General features: G+C 39.8%; 1 protein-coding gene across 1 annotated transcript in view; it reads right to left on the bottom strand.

Annotated features, from left to right (window-relative positions):
* The window catches only part of LOC109044138 (uncharacterized), a 68,191-nt gene extending 47,528 nt beyond the window's left edge, over positions 1 to 20,663 (bottom strand). Inside the window, exon 1 of the mRNA XM_072301170.1 lies at positions 20,505 to 20,663. The gene's annotated coding sequence lies outside the window, so the exon portion shown is untranslated. The remainder of the gene's footprint in view (positions 1 to 20,504) is intronic.
* Positions 20,664 to 22,143: the final 1,480 nt, after the last annotated feature.

The following is a 22,143-nucleotide window of genomic DNA, read 5'->3' as shown; positions in this document are numbered from 1 at the left end:
ATGCAGATAGATACAAGAAAAATTCTTGTAGTAGTTACGTTGTACTTAAATAAAAATTTCTTCTTCAAAACAAAAACAAAAAAAAAAATGTTTGTACTCTCCTTATTTAGGTACTCTAAGCAGAAATGAGTCCACGAATTCCTTAGAAAATCAAAGAGTGTTCTTCATAAAAAATATCAAATTCCAAATTCCCTCCAACCTGACAAAAATGACTCTGCTCTTTAAAAGGTCGCCGAGGCCTCTTCCCTCGTGGGAGGTCACATATCATTTCGCGAACGTAATTGAAATTCCTCGCGCGGCAAAATCGGTAGCGTCATCTTGCGTTTAATCAAAGTTTCAATGTGAGTTCCCGGGAAATCGAGGCTGCGTGGTCGTCACACGTATGGCTGCCGTTAAAAGCTGTCATCTTGGAGCGTAACCACTGCCGTAACGAGGGAGTCTGTGCGCTGAAACGTGCCTGTTCACCCACTCAGACACAGAGAGCAGTTACAGGAGCCCCACCGAGACCCCTGACGGATGGGGGTAAGTAGCCGTCAGGAGCAAACGGCAGGCCCGTGTGTGCGAGGGTGGGGGTGTGCGTGTGAGCGTGTGAGAGGGTGCGCTTGTGAGGGTGCGTAAGTGACGTGAGCGCGGGCGAGTGTTGGAAACGAAATATCGACGAAAGTCCGCGTAGCGGATGTGACATGCGTGATTTCAGCCGGGGCCCAAGTTCAAAAAGTCGCGCTCTCGCGCCCCTATCGATATCGATCGGCGATGAATCGAAGTAGCGTGACGCCCCCGCTAAGCTACCTGTATGAAGAGGAAGTATTTTCCTTTCAAAGTCATGAATGATTTCACTGAAAAAAAAACTCCGGCCGTGGGAGCCGCAATTACGGGCTATATAGAGATACCGTCCGTTCCGGGCTCAAAGGCCGACAATTCCGGCTGCTGGAGCCGTAGCTTCGGCCTCTGAACCCGGAGCAATCGAAGTTACGGCTCCAGCAGCCGGAATTTCCGGCCTCTGAGCCCGGAACGGACGGTATCTCTATATAGCCCGTAATTTCGGCTCCCACGGCCGGAGTTTTTTTTTCAGTGTTTCCTTGAAATTTTCAGGAACTTTAGATGAAATTGCGAACAGCATTATCTGATGAATTGGAAGAAAAGTATTCATAAGTTTACCAGAAATTGTGTGTTGATTAAATGTTGTGTATTAATCTAAATTTGGCAACGTCTCTTCTCTGCGTGTTTCTTTAGCACGAGCATAGTTCTATGGAGTGGTGCTTTTGGATAGAAAAACCTGTATACCGAAAAATGTCTTAATTGGACTCAAGGAATTGTTGTCTGTTAGTCGTTGGACAAAATTAGGAATTTTCCGATCTGGGCCATTTTATTTTAAAATATTATCGCACACTTTCGGAGGAAAGTGATCATGCAAAAATAAGATCGGACAATAAAATCCGGTATTCACTGAAATTAAACATGAGATCATGTGATCGAGGTAACGTGCAATCCGATTTTCTCTGAAATATTACTCTTCGTGGAAACTGTGCTTTTCCCTAACGGGGCATGATAATACCATAAAAGAAATAGACTAAGTCGACAGAAGCGGAAGCTCCGTAAGAACCAATGTTAACATTTTTCTTCCCAGGGAGGGTCGGTCAATCTTCGTACTTGTTAAAAACTGCTGTGAGGTTAACCTACAAATATAAAATTGAAAAGAAACATAAAATTTCTGGCAACTTTACAGTACTTCTCCGAATTAACGGTAAATAAGTGTAAAAAAATCTCTTTTAATTGCTAAAAAATTATGTATCCGTTATTTTTCGACCTCTCCAAAACGTCGACATACCGCAGCCGTAAATAGTACTTATTGAAGTAGCTTCCCTTCGTTGATATAAAAATGGCGGGCTTCTATTTACGTTAGTCTCTTTATTCTATGATAATACACGCCAGCACTCGCACTTCATGCGAGCACTGGCACTTACTTCCGTGTGTATCGAAGTTCGATACATCGAGGACGCCTCCCTCTCTCGTAACTCGAGCTGAAATAATGATCGGATATCCCGATCCCTGCGTCGCGCGTGTCGGGAGCCGACTTGTTGCTCGGCCCGGGCGCGGCGGGCTGCATAATCCGGGAACGGAAGGCGCAACAATCGAGCCCGTGCCTTACGGCCCGTTTAATTCGCTGATAGCATGCCTACCCCAATTTGCCGTCGTGCGTCGTGCTCCCGGGCCTCCACCGCACGGTGGATCGGGTCAATAGCAGAGGTCGGACAAAATTTGGACACTTAAAACGCTTATTACTCCGTCCATACAAACCTTTGGGCTTCTAAAAATGGCTCCATTGGCTTCCTCGTAAAATTTTCTTCAGGAACTACCCCTTAAAATCCAAGGTGATTCTATGTGATCTAGGGACGAGATTCACCACTCACTCGAAAAAAAAAAAAAACACATTGTATCTAGAGTCCAGACTCTTGAAAACATTGACAAGAAAAAGGACTCTTGATTCAATCAGATTTAAGCTCAAATCAAGAACCAAGCCTCTTAATTTGAGCGGATTTTCTTTTGATTTAAGCTTAAATCTGATTGAATCAAGAGTCCTTTTTCTTGTCAATGTTTTCAAGAGTCTGGACTCCAGATCCAATGTGGTTTTTTTCCCAGTGCAGAGCAGTGCAGCGCAGTGGCGAATCTCGTCCCTATAAATCGCATAATCGTCCACATAGATCGCATAAAATCACCGCAAAATGTGACATATTAGACATCAAAATTTGCAGTTTTAGTTGAAAATTTCATGTCCGACCTCTCCTTTTGACTCGGTCGACTGTGCGGCTCCGACGAAGCGAACAAATTGGGTCTCGGCTCTTTACGAGACGGGCTTGATAGCTCGGAGCTTTTATTCTCGCTCTCCCGACTTGGGGCTCGCTGTCGCTTGAAATCAAGGCGGGCTGGAACGGGCGCGAATTAATTTGCGAGTCTCCGTGTGCTCCTCGGCCTTTTGATGTGCCTCCGTTATCAACTCTGCGCCCTCCCGCACTGAATCCCCTGTATTTGCTGCCATAGCTAATTAGATGCACTCAAACGGAAGGAGTCTAACTGCATGCATTGAGAGATTGGTAGAGAGGTATAATATTGCCGCGCTAAGGAGAAACGCCGTATGGGCATGGGAGAGTCGCCAATTTCCCCCGAATGAAACATGTATTTTTAAAGAAAGGCATGCATAGTTTTTCTTGAAAATTTAAGATATATTAGGTTAAATTGCGAATCAAATTTTCCGAAAAATTGGAGGAAAAATATCCAGAATTTTCTCAGTAAATTCGTCTTTTATTGAAGGAAATTTGGCAACACCTAAATGCTCATACGGCGTTCTTCCTTAGCACGGCAGTATAGCGTCGTTCTTCTCACGAAAGAACGTAACTCCATATCGAGGTTGCCAGATTTCCCCTCGCAAATTGTGAATTAACCGAGAGAGTATCAGGCATTTCTGACTGAAAATTCACTAATAACTCCTCTCCAGATTCTAGGCAGAAATCAGAGGAAATCTGGATAAAAATTGCACAGTTGCATTTTTGTAAAATGAATTCATTTTTGGGTCAATTTGGCAACCTTGGAAAGGAGTTAAGTTCGTTTGTCCGGGAGATGACGACAAGGAGAATATCGGGCATTTTTAACTGAAAATTTCACTAATGTCTCCTCAGATTCCATGCAAAAATTAGAAAAATTATGGATAAAAATTGCACAGGTACGTTTTTGTAAAATGAATGACTTGTTTGGGTCAATTAGACGTATTTCTACCAAATGAAACCAGAGATAATTGGGAAAGAAGGGGTGTGCTTGTAAGTCGAGGGCCGTAAGGATGAATGGGAATTATAAAGCGTCAGTGCCGTCTCCGTTGTCGCTCTTGCTTGGCATCAACTCATGAGCCCTGCCCACAACGCTCTTTTGCCGTGCCCACGACTCATGAGCACTGCATTTAGCTGGCACATAGCTCAGTTTGACAGAATGTAAAATCCCGCTTTTCCATTTCTCCGAAGGGAATCACGCCCACTTTAACATTCTTTCTCATGCAGCTTTCTAGAGCACACCCCATCTTCCCCACTTGTCACTGGTTCCATTTTGCAGAAATACGTCCGTTGAGAGTTTGGTATAGAGGTATAGCGTCGTTTCCTTCACGAAAAATGTAACTCCATATCAATGTTGCTAGATTTCCCCTCGCAACTTGTGAATTAACCAGGAGAATATTAGGCAATTCTGACTGATAAATTCACCGATTTCTGCCAAGATTTCATGCAAAAATCAGAACAGTCTTGGATGAAAATTGCACAGGTACGTTTTTGTAAAATGAATGAATTGTTTGGGTCAATTTGGCAACCTTGGAATGGAGTTAAGATATTTTGCCCGAAATACGGCGTCATGGAGAGCAGCTCAAAACTCGACACCTTTCGACCAAAAGTATCACGAGGGTCAATTGAGTTTTTATCTACGCGAGACTGGCATAAACGGGGGAAGTTAAAAAGGGCCGTTATAAGCACAACAGAGACTTTAAATTATGGATATGCGTGTTCAGAAACACTTTTGTAATCTACTGTTGATAACATTTGAGGAGACATGTCAAGTTTAGTATCCATTTTGACGCTTTTGATACCTTGTAGCGCTTGTGATTGTAGTATTTATTTCTTTGGCAAAGAAAACTGCAGACAATGGATCTTTTTCGAAATTCCGATTTCATACATTTCATTCACCATTGATGGTGTCATAAACGTTTGGAGTAAAATGCTCTTAGGACTGGCAACAGCGCCGATGGACTTTGACAGCATTTTCCTCGAATCGTCAGTTTTCCTCTCCAAACTTTGAATTGCTCTCAAGGAGTCAATACTTGGAATGTTGGGATATATTTTATTGAGCCCAATGATGTGCAAAATAAAGCCCTTTACCCTATTGTACAGTTGTCACAACTTTTTATTTTCCTACGTTAAGGACCTGGTTGACTAACTCTATCATATTTCATCAGGCATTTTTTTTTATCTCAACTTCATTTGGAAAGAATTAAACAATTGGAATAATAATACGGACTTCTTGCCATCGACAACTACATAGCGTACACAGAGAGAAGTTTCAACACAAAAGTTTGGTTAATACGGGAAGTAAAACACAAAATGACCCTAGCATTCGATTGACAATAAATTTCAAGAGAAAATACCAGCTAGTTTTCTTGAAATTTAGAAAAATACGAGTGGTAAGTACCAACGTCTTGATCGGAGGAATGCATTTTCCCACTCTCTATTGTTTTCTGGGCAAAATTCACCACAAGCTGTACCAAAATCAACACAAGATTTGTGTTAGTTTGTGTTTCACGTCCTATATTGACCAAAAGCAACACAAGAACAGAAATATCTTTATCAGTGTAGCCTTAATCTGCGTGTCAGTCAAATTCTCTTGGCAAATGGACCGAGCTCATCAGAAAGGAACCAACCCACATTAAGTTGAAACTGAGAAAAATATGTTTGAAGTTTTATTCCTGCATCAGGCTCAATGTAGAAAATAAACTTCAACCCCTCTTTTCACAAACTAATTTCTGTTTTTCGACTCTCAGTTTTTGGCAGGAGAAAATATACGGCTAGTCAAATTCGAAATCATTCTTAACTCAATTTTTGCGAAAAACAGGGGTTGGTTCCTTCCTGATGTACTCGGTTCAAATGAAGTACGCTGTAATTTAATATTTAAGGACACGCGTTCAATACACACCATCGCAACTGCGCCGAGGAAACAAAAAATCTGACGTCCGAGAAACGTTTTCCGAGCATTGTTTTCTCGAAATCCTAAGTTGATTAATATTTGATCTCGCCCCATTCTCCTCTCGGAGCAGAATTCATTTCCACAAAAATATACGGAAATAATTTTCATCTTCAACTGGTCCATCCCTCCTCATTCTCCCCTCGCTGCTTATCGTTCATCACCCGAAAGGCCTTTGTGCTCTGTAAGAAAAATTCACTTCTGAGGAGAACTCCACGTCTTTTTAGACGCAGTAACCCCATCTTATCAAAATGACGCAAAAGGAAACTGGTGCGAGTATAAATAAGACAAAAACTGAGTGCGGCAAACTCTCTACGCTGTCGTAAAAACACCTTTACGGGCAGGAGAACTTCGAGCCGCCCTCAGGAGAGAAGCTACACAGTTTCAATATTACGATATTCCTCCATCGACACTCGACTAAAATAAAACTCGCGGAAGGTTTGTTGCAACGTTTCCGCGAATTAGAACTCGTGGCATTAGTGTCCCAGTTCTAAACTGTAGGCTTCACAAAACAACTGCCCTGCAGAAATCCACGAGCAACCCCTACTTCGGACTAGGGGTGTTTTATTTGTGGACGAGAATTGACTCAGCGATAAAACGGTCAGTGGGAGAAAACTAGCTGTCTTGGAAAAGAGGAGGCGTGTCAGTTGAAAGAGGTTTGCAGATTTCCACATCTTCCTCATTGAGAGCTCTTACAGCGTTTTATATTTAACTTTTTGTTTTGTTGAGGAAATTCCCTAGATTGAGTGATTACATCTGAGGCCAGGTGGCCACTTAATTCTTGTCACACGTATTTCTAGCTTAACCTCTTTCGTGATCCTATTTGCGGGAGAATTTATTTGTGTGCCTTGGTTGACATTTTCATTTAAAATCATCATTCATCAGTTATTTTTCTATGAGTTTTTTAATTTTTTTATCTACTTTCAATTATGATGAGATGAATAAATGTGATCGAAAAACGAACACTTACTATTTGGTTGCGTATTTTTATATGCAGGTCTATAAATATGTGTTTATTTGTATAGCTGACTTGCGTTTAGTTATAGTTGTATCCTATTTATGCCCAAATCAGGTCAATTTGACCCGAAGGTTGCCAAAAACACGTGCCCTGCGAGTTGTATGGGGCCGATACAGACGGGATATAGATGTAGATCTAAAAATACATCTTAAAATAGAATTAGACATCAAATTGAAACAAGCTGCTGGTTCCAACACTACTGTGTTGGAGAGCTCGCCTTTGGGAAACTATTAACAACTATTAATGATTTTTTCTGAAATTGTATATGTATTAAATGAATCTTTACCCAATTATCAGAGGTTACATGCCGATGCAAAATGTTATGACGTAATTTCATATGACAAATTTTTCACATTACAATAAATAAAGAGAAATAAAGAGAGAGAAATGGAATTATCTTTTATGAATGTGATTTTGCGGCAAATGTTGCAATGGCTATTTTTGCCATCGCATTTTTGTTTCTGGCTTTCATCGTTGATAAGCTTTTTCTTAACTTGTCAACAATGTAATGAAATCATATGATTTAATTTTAATTTTTTTTTTTAAATCAAGTCGCCAACTTGAATTAAGGTTATACTTTGTTAAGCTGGCAGTCTGAAATTCTGAATTTTTATCGGCACAGAGTTCAAAGAAACTATAATTTAGCACGGTTTGGAGGAACGTTTCTGCCATAATTCTTACACAATACTTATGGTATACACTAAGAGCTGAAAAGGAATTCACTTGAATTTTAGCGTGGAGCTCGAGAGACCACTTCAAGCCTTTGTATGCGAGTGGCTCAATGGAGCACATCACGCCTTTGTAGGTATGGGGTGGCTCAATGGAGCACCTCGCGCACTATAAATAGCACGGAGCTCGAAAGAGCACTTCATGCATCTGTATTTTAAGGTTAAAACGAACTCTAAAGAAACTCAATGCGAGGCTCAAACGAATTCTCAAGCATTCTAAATGCGAGGCTCAAACGAATTCCCAAGCATTCTTGATGCGAGGGGCTCAAACGAATCCTAAAGCATTCTTAATATGAGGTTTAAACAAACTCTGAAAGGATCCCAATGCGAGTCTCAACCGAGCTCTCAAGCATGCAATTATTTTGAGGTTAATTAACCTTCTATGGTACCAATAACGGCAATCTTAAGGATTATCCATTAATTATGCGCAAATCTCAATCTTAGTCTTAGTAACTTAAAATTAATTGAACAAATTATTAAATCACGTCGAGGTCACCATGTTTTTTATTTTAAGAAATAATAACAATTGCAAGTACAACTGCACACAAAAACTGCATTGAAAAGATAAGAGGATGATAACATACAATTAGGTTATTTGATATAAAACCATAGCAACATGCTATGATATGCTCGGCCACTGGAAAGTGCTGCTCTCTAGTGTAGCAAACGAGGAACAATTAATCCTCAGTTGAATGAGGGAACGGAAATGTTCGACGGAGGAAAACTGTAACCCGCGAAAATTCAACTTTTAGACCTTGAAATCAATGGGATTTTGGCCGTTCCTCCGACGGCAACGAGAACCATCCATTCGTCGCCACGGACACTACCAATGCTAAAAGAAATCGATCGCAAAGAGCTCTCCCGAGTGGGCGAGCTCAAAAAAGGAAAAAAATGCAGTGTTCACACAACCGAAAATAAGAGAAACGTAATCGAGCCTCTTTCAACTTTTCTCCCGAATCCGAGCGACCACTTATCGACATCAGCATACAGCGAAGCCTGGCACACGCCTGGCGCCATCGCGCCTTCAATTTTGCAGATACAGCACGGTCATCCATCAAGTACGAATAGTTGTATCTCTGCGCCGTCATGAAAGCGCGATCGTTCCCTCGCTCTGTTCACATTATTGTGTTTTTGCTTGTTATAATTAGTGTTCGTCTTATCAATAGTGGTGCTTTGAAAGGCTACGTGATCAACACAGCCGAAGATAGGAGAGACGTAATTGGGCCTCGTTTTTTAACTTTTCTCACGAATCTGAGCTTCATCTCATTGGGAGCATAGAGCGGAGAGTTCACGCCTCACGCCATCGCCCCTTCAATTTTCCAGACGCAACACGGACATCCATCAAGCACGAATAGTCGTATCTCTGCGCCGTCATTAAGACGCTACTCTCAAAACTTACGATGCATGTATTTGGATACGGGTCAATTTGACCCGACTTGGAACTTTCCTTATTAAAAAAGCTTTGAATATCTACGGGTAATTAAGAGTGAATTTTTAAAAAATCAATGATTGCCAATCGGCTGTACATTATACATCAAAGAGAATACTCCCAAGCAACAAACGAGAAGATCGCTTTTCCAAAAACACTTCATTCTCTCTCGTTTTTCCCAAGTAGTTATACTTGGGCAATACATATGTATGAGAGAAAAAAAACACGGTTATTCTACTGTTACAACGGTAGTAATGTCACACGGGATTCCACGGTAGTAGAACCATGCATTTTGATTATTGTAACGATGAGCACGGTGATATGACCGTGTTCACCGTAATATTACAGTGGGCACAGAGATACTATTATGAGCATGGTTATGCTACTGTGTTCATCAATAATATTACCAAAATCCACCGTTTTACTACCTTGGTTTTCCGTGTGGCATTTTTACCGTGGTAACTGTCGAATAACCGTGTTTTTTCTCTCCGATTTTTAATGAGTCCTCCATTAGTATACTAATGGAATACTAATGGAGGACTCATCAAGGAAACCTTCGAGGACGTCACATTATCTATTCCTATGTAACTCAGGGATAGCCCTACTCTAGCAAAAGAGGATAAGAGAGCAATTTTCAGAGCCGCAGGAGGATGGAACCATGCTTTCAGCCGCGGCCTGCACTCTCATTCTTTTGATGACCTGACAACATTTCCATGACAACAGCCTTAATCAATTCCAGTCAGATGGATTACGCAAATGCTACTCTGATGTGGTTGTCAATTTCAGCGATTGTTTCGCTCCCTCCTAAAATTTTAGTCTCATAGATTCATTGATCGAAGAGTGGAATCATCCAGCAATGGCCTTCGACTTGATGACTGAATATTTTGAGAGCAGTCAGAGACTTATCGAAATCAAGCTAACAATCCGATTATTTGAATGTATTTCTGCCAAAAAGAACCGTATAGAAATGAGCTGAAACGAAAAGAACTATATATTTACGTAGAGCTTACGAGCTCCATAGTTTCTTTTGCTCAAATCCATTTATATGTAGTTCTTTTTATCAGAATTACGTCAAATTTTTTCAGTTTTGAATACTTTTCTTGCCGCTGCTCTGCAATTTCATTCTCGCTCTTACATTTGGTAATTATTCATGACGAAAGCGACGCTTCAAAAATCCCGAAATTTTCCGATGGAGACTTCACCCCCCGATGACCCTTTACGCCCCCCTCCCCACATTTCGAGGTGTCTAGGTCCGCCCATGGACTCCAGAACCGAATTTCGCTCCTCGATTTTTTACAGGGAACCGATTTTTAAAAACGAAAGCTCTAAATCTTTCGACTCGATTTTTTCAAAACAGCTACAATCACGTTGGCTCCCTGCTAAATACGATCCAATTTGGTCTTGAGAGCGTCCCTTTGCGGGGTCTGCGCAAGGAAATCCGAACGAAACGCAGATTAGATCCCATCACGAGACAACAGCTTCGTTCCGGAGTGAAAAGGGACTCTCCTTTTCCCTGATGAAGAATTAATCACTTTTCCTCATCTTGTCGATATATTTTACCGCTGGTTCTCTTGACGAGTCCTCGCAAACTTCTCTCTCAGAAGTTCCAAGAGCCCTAGGATGAATTTTCTGCGGGGAACTTCTGTGTTTAATCCAATTAAACACCTCGAAACTTGATGAGCTCAATTATGGCGTCGATTCATACGCCGGCTTGAAAACGAGGAAAACCTCTTGCGGGCCGATCGATGCCTGCTTCACTAGTTTTTCCTCGCATGTGCTGACCTAAGCTGTCCATTTTCATAACCTAAATCTTCGCGAAGACAAGGCTGCTCGGTCTGTTGTTTGCCGACCGCAACCACGCCAATTTAATGGAGTAATACGCTACTCTGAGAAAAAATGTAATGGAAAAGCTCGGTTTATAAATGAATTGCATTTTGCAAAAAGGAACTACGAGCATTCCAGTGTCGCTAAGATTGTGCAACTTTTTTTTACCTTGAAAATATAAACTGATCATCTGAGCAAGTTTTATCTTTACTCCCAATAAACTATAATAAATAATCTATAACAATAAATCCAACACGAAAATTACCTTTGTAAATTTAATGTTTTGCATGACTTCAGTAATTTTCTCAGTAAAGAATGTCAGGCGCACAATCCTAACAACATCCTTTTTTGAAAATGCAATCCAAATGGTCCGCGTTAAGCAAAGAGAGCCGCTCGTGATGGCGCAATCCTGCCTCAACGGCCGTCAACATCATTGATTTTGAAGAATTTACCCTCGAAAATCTAAGTGGATGGATTGGATCGCGTTAAGTAGAAAGGAACCAAGCCACATCAGCTATTGCCAAATTTAACCGGGACATATTAAATAAAAATATAACCTTCTTACATAGGTATAAAATAAACCTTAAGATTTCTGGAAGCGACCTAGCGACAAAATGTCCCAAGAGACACCCTCAGCGCAAAGCGCAATCCTCTATCTTCGTGAAACATTTTTATCCAAGATCGCCGAAGATTTCTGATGAGCGTATTTCGTATGTCTAGTAACCTACTTACGAAAGAGGAGTCATATCGAAGTACCTACTCGGCAAACTACCTGGCATGATTTTCAGGTAGGGGTGAATGTCGCTGCCCGTAAAAAAACATGGCGTCTCCGAAAATAACTTTGGCCCTGCCAGTTTACGTGATTGGATAGTAAGCGCGAGGCCTGTAAAATATTTTATCACCCCGTTTGTTCCGCTTTATATTAGGGTGCTTTCGTCTCTGGTCCCCTTTTGGAAACGTAGGCGGCAAATTTTCAGACGTTTTCGTCTTTCTGTATACGCTTTCCCACGGTACGAGCATCGCCCTTCACGAAATGGAAAATGAAAGTTTTACCGTGATTGATGTGGAGACTTTTTGAAAAATGGAATTTTTCTGATCAGCGCCTTGACTGAATCTGTTTCTCTATTTTTTTGCGACTGCAGAAGGGGAGTTCCCTAAACCGCTACGTAGCCCAACCCCCTGCAACCGTGACGGCTGTTCCGTAACCTTACAGAGCTGTTCAGCTGTTCATAAAAACAGAACAAAAAAATAAAATGTTGATAATTATTTAAGGATTTGGAAAACGGGCAAATCGAGGCTTTGCCGATCGTTAAAAAATCATGGATATAAATCAGTAGAATTTTAGGTGTGACAATGTCAAAAAATGGCCCAGCAGAAGGCTTAAAGTATTTCTGTTTTGAGAAGTCTGATGTTTAAAAAATGATTATCTGAGGTCGGTGAAATTGAAATTGTATCTTTTCTTATTTTTAATATGTAGGCTTTTTTACGTTGATAGTGGCTAATAATGATGGGTATAACTAAATTTATTTTTCAAAAAAAAATTCGTTCCGATAATCATACCGCAGCAATTCTAAACGAGAAAGTTATAACTGCAACTCAGTCGAGTCCTCTACGCAAATATTTGTTTTTGGAAGTGTGCACTGAAGAGCTCTCAGGGGAAGAACAGAGGGGAGGGAGGGAGAGAATTTGAATATTTCAAACATCTATGAAAAAATACATACTGACACATGTCATTTTATTATTTTTCACTTGTAAATTGGCATTTTTAAAGTGCTGCCCGAATGATTCATTCGATTTACAATGTATTCGACGGTCCCATTATAAAGAGAATTATTAATTTCCATAATTAATAGGATATATATTCTGCTTATAAAAACATATTTCCTTTCCTCAGCCTATCATTTCAGGAATTTTAATTTAAAAAAACGTTTCTAATTTCAAGGTAAAAGGCATGCACAAACTTTGTCGAAACATTTTCTACAGCACTCTCCTAATTTATCACGAGCACCATAATAAATATTCAACCTCAAGAATAAATTATTTACTTAAATGGTTCCTAAAAGGTTCACACGTTAATGAGACTAAAACAACCATTGCAATTTGTTCGCGGCCTCCTATTAAGAAAACCACACGCTGTAAGACGGTACCCTTGAGTGGCGTGGCGTGAATTTCGATCTATCGATTGTTATGCCATTTAAAACTACGGCAAAGAATCGATTATTAAGGTGTTAGCTGCGAACACCCTGCTCATCGATCCTTTCCCATAGGTTTAAATAGCATGACAGTCGATATATCGCAAATCACGCCGCGCCACTGCCTTTAAAGCGGTGCTTAAGACCGCGCGGCGCTTGATTGAATAAAATAAAGCTTTCTCAGCTGTTGCGGCTGTGATCTCTCAAGCCAGCCACGGTTCTCAGACATAACGCTTGCCATACTAAGGAAGAACGCCGTATGAACTTACAAGCGTTGCCAATTTCCCCCGAATGAAACATGTATTTTTGAAGAAAGTCATGCATAGTTTTTCCTGAAATTTTCAGATATATTAGATCAAAATGCGAACAAAATCGTCTGAAAAATTAGAGGAAAAATATTCAGAATTTCCCCAGTAAATTCGTCTTTTATTGAAGGAAATATGGCCATGCCTGAATGCTCATACGGCGTTCTTCCTTAGGACGGCTGCGTACCATTCGGGGCGGTCAACAATACTGCCGTGCTAAGGAAAAACGCCGTGCGAAAATTCGAGAGTTGCCAAGTTTCCTTTGATAAAATGTTTATTTTTGAGGAAAACTATGAATATTTTTCCTTGAAATTTTCAGGAACTTCAGATCAAAAAACGAACAAAATTCTCTGAAAAATTGGAAGACAAATATTCATAAGTTTACCAGAGAATTCATATTTTATCGAAGACAATCTGGCAACGCCTGAAGGTTTATACGACGTTCTGCCTCAGCACGGCAGAATAACGGAGGAGCTTTCAATTTTAAAAAGCCTTCCGTTCCATAAATATGCAACACGTGTTACCGCGCCGCGGTGATGAATGACTCCCTCGGGCCGCCCTGAATTTCAACGCCGACTCTTGAGCTTTTAACCGTTAAACTTTTTTCGCCCTCACTTCGTCTCTAATCCCGCCACGCGTGAGGCGGGGCTTACCGATGGGTGCCTTGTTTACGAGGGACATCCCGGCTCGGGCTCATGGACCGGAATAATTAAAGAGACCGTTAAACATGGGTTATGCTCTTAATTAAGGGTCCGGCTACGCGATGAAAACCCTCTCATCACGTGGAGAGCAAAGCAAAGTTTGTCGGGCGGGTTTTTTTTTTTTTTTTTTTTTTTTTTTTTTTAACACAAAGCAACCTCAAGAATAAGGGTAGTAGGTGCTAGCTCTCTGAAATAAACCCAAGAGTATGCATATTAATGTTTCAACCTTAGTGAAGGGTAAGACTCCACGTTTGAGGTAATACTTCCGGCTAAAACATGCACGGGAGCAATAGGAGGAAGAGAGAAAATGGACTTCACTGCCAAAACATTCAAAATTGCGATATTAAAAGTTTCGAATCGGGTCTTGCAAACATTTTAGGATAGAAAGAAAAAACCGCACAGGAACATGCAGTTTTATTCAAGTAAAGACGGTTTGAATATCAGAACCTTTAATTATTGAATCTCTTAAATTGTCGCGAATGGGGCTTAGAATTGTCTAAATTAAAGTAAAATGTTACACCGAAACCAATTATAATTTTTATATAGTATACCGCCTTTGCGATCGTTTCGAACCCTGCTCGATACAATAACCGAGTCCCTTAGTTCCTTACCGAAAAGTGACTACCGCGAACTTCTGAGATTTTCCAAAGCGTGTAAAAAGTTTATTTATCCGTCAATAATTATGATTTAAAGTTGTTTCTCATTCTGGGGCTCTCTAGTTTATGTGCAGTGAATACCAAGAGTCTACGTTACTTGGTTTTCTTAAAAAAAGCCTAAGAGTACGACGCGCTGATTTAAAATATGCATATATAAGCAGAATCAAGCGAAGTGATTCGAGGATGGCTGAGCAGGTCGGCACTCTCGGAATGAGAATTTAACTCCTCCGTTTTGTTCAAAACGTTGCTTTGACAGATCTCCAAACCTCTGTTATACTTTTCAAAAGTTGGTACCCGTGCTCTGATAGTGCTGTTCATCTGACAACAATGTCAGTGTCAGCTGATAATAATATTTTTATCATATGAGGTTAATAAAAAGTTTTCAGTCAGTCTTTGACATCCTGAATAATTGTCTTGGTATTTATTTACTAATTTTACAGAATTATATTTTATTTTTTATTAAAACTAAGAAATACAGTGCAATCTGTGTAAGTGCAATCTGTGATGAGCCTCGAGACTCATTAGACCATTAGCTAAACGTGGCTCATACAGGAATCCACTTACCCCTCTCTTCCCCACGCTCCTGATCACTGCGTCGGCGTCTCGACGAACAACAGCTAATGACGGTCGCCAAGCTAGGCCGGTATCCTCAGCCCCTCGCCCAATTACTTACGCTTCATTAACCATTTCACCGTCACGCTAGGATTCGCCCAATTTTAAAAAAAAATTGTTTCGCGAGTTTTTAGTAATTTTTTCCTTACTCTCCGTTGAAACACGAATTAAAAGAGGTCTCATTCATAAAAATCGGCCAAATAGAAGAGAAGTTACAGTATTCGAAATCCGAAGAAATCAACAAAACTTCTCCAAACAAAAAATAAAATGAAGGGGGAAAAAAAGAAATGTATAAATTACAATTTAATATGATTGACCTCAGAATGTGACAAGCAATTCAATTATAAAAAGGAGAAAAAATTGAGTGAAATTACAAAAAATTAGCCTCTTGCAAGGGGCTTCCTTGTATGAGTTTTGACCTGAAGACAAGTAAATCCCGTTACATTATTAAAACAAAATTGACTCCATAGTTTAATGCCTTAGTTTCTTGAATACGATTATTTTAAGCTCTCGAAAATTTATACCAGCAATTTTACCCATGGGGTGATTTCCTGAGAGCTGATAATATCACGAATTTCTTATAGAGCCCTTCAAAAATGGCTTGCTTTTTGGGCAGCCGATTCGGCCATCAAACCGGGGTTTAAATGGAAGCTGATAATAACACAAAGCTCTGAGAAAAATTTTGAGATGAGTATAGGAACGGTTTGTAAATTACGAGGAGAGGCGGGCATTCTGTTCAGCATATCGATACATAAGTATTTTCACACGTAGAATTTAATTTTCACGTCAGGGAGTCGACATATTTTGATTTTTTCGATTTTATACGGAAAATGTATGGTTTTTCGGGATTGAAATTACTTACAATTGTTTCATGAAAAATGAATGCACCCAAAATGACTATAGCATTTTGACTTTCACATACGTGCACTCACTAAATCGATTGGTAAATTCAAAGAGTGGGTAGGTACATCGACCTGGTATATCAAGTTTCTGCAATTTTTCACGGCAAATCGGTAGATTTTCGGGATGTGGATTGCTTACTTTCAATTCATGAATGAATAAAGCATGGACATGGTTAAGCTTCTTTGCATGAAAAGACGTTTAAAATAAAAAAATCAAGACATATTTAATACAATTGCATTTATATCGAGTAAATCTCTTTTCAATAATATAACGGGATTTATAATACCGGTGATTTGGGTATTTTAGCCCCAAAATACCTTTAAATCGACTTTATCTTCTAGGCGTTCGACAGAATTTTTCCTTTCTTCGCTTAAATTTTTCCGTAGCACTTTTCTTCAAGAATCTGATAAGATTTTGCTTGAGGCAGATCAAAAAACTTAAATTTGTTCGAATAGCTTTCTAGATTCACAATACACGGTCTCGTCAAGGTGCGTCGTTGACCTTGCACTGTTGGATCGTGAATTCTCTTGTTGTGCTGCTTGCCTTTTTTGAAATCTCTGTAAATGAAAACTAAAGGGGTTGATATGTGCGAGTTAATGACGCGCCTTATCAACACATTGTGTTGGAGTTCACTGCTTACTGTACTATGGAAAGTGTTCTCCGTCGGAAATTCAAATTTCAATTTTTTGACCCTTTACAAATACATATCGATCTTTTCAAAAATTTGTCCTTATGCACTGGAGCCCTTTTTCATGAGCGGTCACATATTCTTGAACACATGACATCTCCTTGAAGCAGTAGGGATACTATTCGAAAGAGCGCACGATTTGAAACAATTAGCAATCCTTGAAGTAAAATAGGAAACAATATATCTAAACAAAATTTCCTACCGTCTCAACGAAAAGTTCCTGTGGCGGCATATTAGACAGGAATCCTGTACATTCAACAGGACATTTTTCTCAGTGCAAAACGTTTGTTACAGCAAAGGCGGATCTAGGCATCTCTTACGAGGGGAGGGGGGGGCGTGCGCCCTTCTTGGATCCGCTTATGAGTTAAAGTTACAGCCAAACACGTAACACTTAAGCCGTAAGGCATGTGAGGGACACGTCGTGACGCAGTGAGCCTACCCTACGTCTGTTCGTTATCCCTGAGTGACGAGTGAAAAATAACAGCAATCATACCTCCGCGTGCTTCACTCTTGCCCTCAGCGAGGCGTTTTCGCCGCCCTAAGTGAAAAGGTGTCAAATATCGAGATGTCAACAACCGTCAAGGGAGTGGTGTTCAATTAGGGCGGTCCGTTTACTCAGCCCGAGCCACAACCCCTGCAATGCCGTAATTGGAACGAGAATTTTCTCGACTCAGGGCGCACCGACGAAATTGGGCGAAAAAGTTCCACCGATCCTCACAATGCAGCAATGGATTGCTCGTAACAGGGAAAGCGAAATTTTCTCGGAGGAGAAGGATCCAGCTCGTTAGGAGTGTGCAGAGAAAAAAATCCTTCCTACACTGCCGTTGAGAGGATTTTCGCCTTATGAGCATCTGAATGATGCCAAATTTTCCTTCTTAAAAAAAAAAATTGAGAAAAATTATGAATACAGTAGACTCTGGATTATCCGGCTTCGTATTATCCGGACTCTGGATTATCCGGATCGATTTTGCAACCATGTAACTACGTACGCATTTCGATAAGTGAGCGGATCCGCGGAGAAGCGGTCGCAAGGCATATTGGCGCTTGCAAGGCTGAAGGAATACTTCACGCATTGCGCCAAACAGTGAGGTCGGCGTGGAACGCATTAGCGCCTACTAGATTGCATAAATGCTTCTCGCATTACGCCAAACGCAGTGCAGTCGGTTAGTTAGCCTAAAACGCACATTAGCGGCTACAAGACTGCATGAATACTTCACGCATTGCGCGCTCTAATCGTTGTATTGTAATTTATCGTTGTCGGCTACCATTCACAATCACCATTGAGTCGTTCAGTTTGGCGTTAACCTTTTAAATTCGTGTTGGTATGTACATTATGTATACATAATAAGAATACTGTGGTGTTGGTTGGTGGTGTTTGTGTTTACTATTATTATCCGGATTTCTTTTTCATCCGGATCGGGCCCGGCACCAATTAATCCGGATAATCCAGAGTCTACTGTATTTCTATTTGAAATTTTCAGATACTTTAGATAACATTAAGATGAAAATTTTCTGAAAAATTGGATAGAAAATTTTCACAAGTCTTCTTAAAAATCCATGTTTTATCAAAGGAAACTTGCCAGCGTACACGACGCGACGGTTCATACGGCGTTCTTCCTTAACACGTCAGTATGGAGACCGAATTTTCGTACGTATGGAATACCAAAGTTTTCGGTCCAGGTAAACGGAACCCTTGGTACTGCATTACTGCACGTACTTAGTGTTAGTTGCTGCATTGTTACAAGAGTAAATTAGAAAACTTAAAAAAACAATGATAGAGGGAAATAATAATTTTCGATGACTTATCTTTTTGGAAAAAGCGATTTTTTTCAACTGTAATTTCTCTTACTACATCTTCCCTCCAGTGATCTGGATTTGAAATTTTTTCTTGTGACAGGAAGGAAAAATTGGCTTTTATCATTGATAGAAAAACATAGGACTAAAAACATGTAAAATACATTGACGCACTTCGTTTATCATCTAAACGAGAAAACAAATTTACCTCCTTATCTGTGTGTTTTATTTTTGGTCTATAACTGTTTAAGAAAGCACTGACGAGTATGATTCTCGGTCTCATAATCAGTGAATAAGGAAGCAAATAATATTAATTTTTGCTAAAGCATTTTTAGTCGCGATAGGGATCTTGAACAAATATATAAACGAGAAGAAATGCAAAATGATAAAACCCGCCAGTATTTTTACCTTACAGCTCTGTTCATTGTGTATAGAATCGGGTAACGCTGTCTCCAACTCCTTCTTAAGTAAGGTAAATTTTGATCTTTTTATCGACACAACGAGTGCTTTTAATACGTGAATCTTCAAAAATATTTAACAACACTCTCAAGTTTTAAATATTTTTTGATCTAATAGGTTTTGCACGGTATACATATAGGGATCTTAGTGTTGCAGTAAGCAAATTTAGGATATTTTAAAGGAGCCTTTCATGTGGGCTTTCTTTGATAATTGTATTTTCCTTGTCTCTAAAGGGGCAAATGCAAATTCGAGTTAAAAACAAGTATCTATGTAAAGTTCCGAGATTAATTTGGTTACTCCTAATATTCGAGGGCTATGTAACGTCAGTTTTAAAAAATTGGAAGGATTAAAACTAATATATCGTGCTTTGAGCTTGTAGGAAAATTTTAACCTAAATTCATTGATTCGTTCTCTCACAAGATCAAACCAACGCGAATACTATTTCAGCGTATGAAAATGTAAATTATACGTACACGGGCATTTTTGCTATTTTATTTCGTTTTCTCTAAATTCCTGGATTTTATATCCTCACCATAAACTGACTAAAATATCTTGTGGGACTGGAAAGTGTATCAATTAAGCTCCCACGACTGATTCATCCCTGCAGGTATGTTTTGTAAGGTCGGTGTATCAGACGAAAAATGAAAGGAAACTCACGAATTATAGTGATTGCAGGAGGGTGGCCCGAAATCTCAGCACTCTAAATGTTTTGAGAGTGAACTCAAAATTAAGTGGCTTAGAAATAAGAAATCATACGCTGCCCGGCCTATCTATCAACAGGTGACAGGGCGACCCATGTACTACGTCTTATCGACCCTCCTCAATGCTCATTGCGTGACCAGGGTCTAGGGACGCTTTATCCGATTTTGAGCCTTCAAATCAAAGAATCAATTTCTTTTTGGTCAAAGTAAATTAATTGCAGCTCAACTCTTCAGAAATTCGTACATTCTGTGTTAGTTCGGCTACATTTTCCGACTTTGAAAAACTGAATGAAAAACTCATTTTTTTTTTCAAAATGAATTTAAATATGATAAACTGCCTCGAAAGCAATCAGTCATTAATTTTTTCATTTGAATAAAAATGACAGTAGTTTCTAATTGATGTCGATTGTGTATAATTTTAAGCTACCATTTCGGAGAACTTAGAAATTATCCATCCGTCGCAATTTTGCCCGGAGGCAACTTGGTGCGGGAATATTTTATCTCCAAGATAAAATATATATTTTAAAATCATATTCCAAAGCGAAAATTTTTCATCGCAAAATAAAAACAAAAATTCTACGCACAATTAGAGACAAATAAACAGAAAATGTCGAAAATTTCTCATTTTCCACGTCGAATAAGTGTAAGGGCAATTCAGCAATTCAAATACATCAAGAAATATCAAAATAACGTGTAATTCACACGACGCAAAAATGAGGACTCACCTAAACTTGAGACATTGGACCGCTGACGAAACGGGAAACAAGGTCTTAAACTGGCGTCGGACGAGTTTCAGTGGCGACTGAAATCAATCAATACCGCCCTCTCGCCCGAGACCGGCAGAGCGCTCTACCGACGAGGGTTGCAGTTAGTTTCAGCCCCCCACGCTTTCAGCCTTGGCGCTTGTTGCTTCTCTCCGGCTTGCGCTGAAATCCTGACCCCTCTCACTGAGTTTCTGGTAAAGTGCATTGCCGCGCTGAGGAAAAACGCCGTATGAACCTCCAGGCGTTGTCAAATTCCCTCTGATAAAATACGAATTTATTGGGGGAATTGTATATATTTCTTTCAACATTTTCAGTTTATTATGTTCGCAATTGTATCTAAAATATCATGAAATTTCAAGGAAATACATACATGAATTGCGTCAAAAATACATGTTTTATTCGAAGAACTTCGGCAACCCTTGAATGTCATACGGCATTCACCCTTTACACAGCAGTGCTGGTGACAATTTTGTACATACCGCAAGTTCTCGTGTAATTCCAATAGCTTAATGTTATTTTCTTTTATTTATGTTTTGTAAAAAAGACCTAGAGATCATTCTAGATGATGGATGAAACGATCCATCCGGTGGAAACGGGTGTTTACCATTGACAATAAAGGAGACAGGTTAAGACTAAAGCGTTGTGTTAACATCGTCAAGGCGTGAGATGCAACTATTCGAACTCGGGTGTATGCCGCAGTATCAGCCCTATTTGAAGGCGTTTCGAGCGCGTTGGATTAACTTGCTCCATGGTCGTGATGCAGCTGATATGTCCGACCGCAAATGTTTTCCGCTCAAAGAAATCTACATAGGATCTTTCAATAGTAAACGTATGATTTTCTCTATAGTTCAGCAGGTTGATTATTGAAATCCATAGACAAAGCGACGGAAAAAGAAGACATTAAGGGAAAATGGAGCGCTCTAATTATAATAATAATTGATTAATAATTTGATACTTAATAGAAGTATGTCTTATTTTGTTTGTCGGGTTTTTTACATCAGGAAAAGGATACAGGGCTAGAGAGGCAACAATAGGGTATTATCTGGTTATGGTTTGATGCCATTCCAAGGAGTTGGCGGAGGTTTTTTAAAGCTTTACTGTGGGCTCATCTCCCTAGTCCCTGCGCTTCTTTCCTTCCCCAAGCCCTCCTTGCCTTCAAAAAAACAGCTGATGTAAGACCCCAGGGTAATGCCAGTGTTTCCCTAGGGTAAATTTTAGAAAAAAAGAGAATCAAAGCAAAAATTCCCCTAAAAAATTTTGTCTGGCGGTAAAAAAGTACGAAAGTCATCCCTCAAAAATTTTACAGCAATGGGCCCACCAAGAGATTATTATGTACCTGCGGTGTGATAAAAAATCATTCTCCAAAAAAATGAAAGTTAGAGTTATAACTCAGCTATCCCTTATTGAGGTTACGTACCACTTACGTATTTATGTTATACTAACTACTTAAATACTATACGTAAAAAGGTGGTAAAATAGTGCTGGGCCCACACTACTCCAGGAGGAGGACAAGACCAAAAAGTTCCATTCCATGAAAAATTTAGACGATAGGAACTATTGGAAAATTAATGAAAAAATTCCGTATGTTATGGATCTGATA

Source organism: Bemisia tabaci, chromosome 6 (assembly GCF_918797505.1).
Source record: "Bemisia tabaci chromosome 6, PGI_BMITA_v3".
NCBI classification, from domain to species: Eukaryota; Metazoa; Arthropoda; class Insecta; order Hemiptera; family Aleyrodidae; genus Bemisia; species Bemisia tabaci.
The sequence above is the reverse complement of the archived record's forward strand: the minus strand, read 5'-3'. Positions and strand labels throughout refer to the sequence as shown.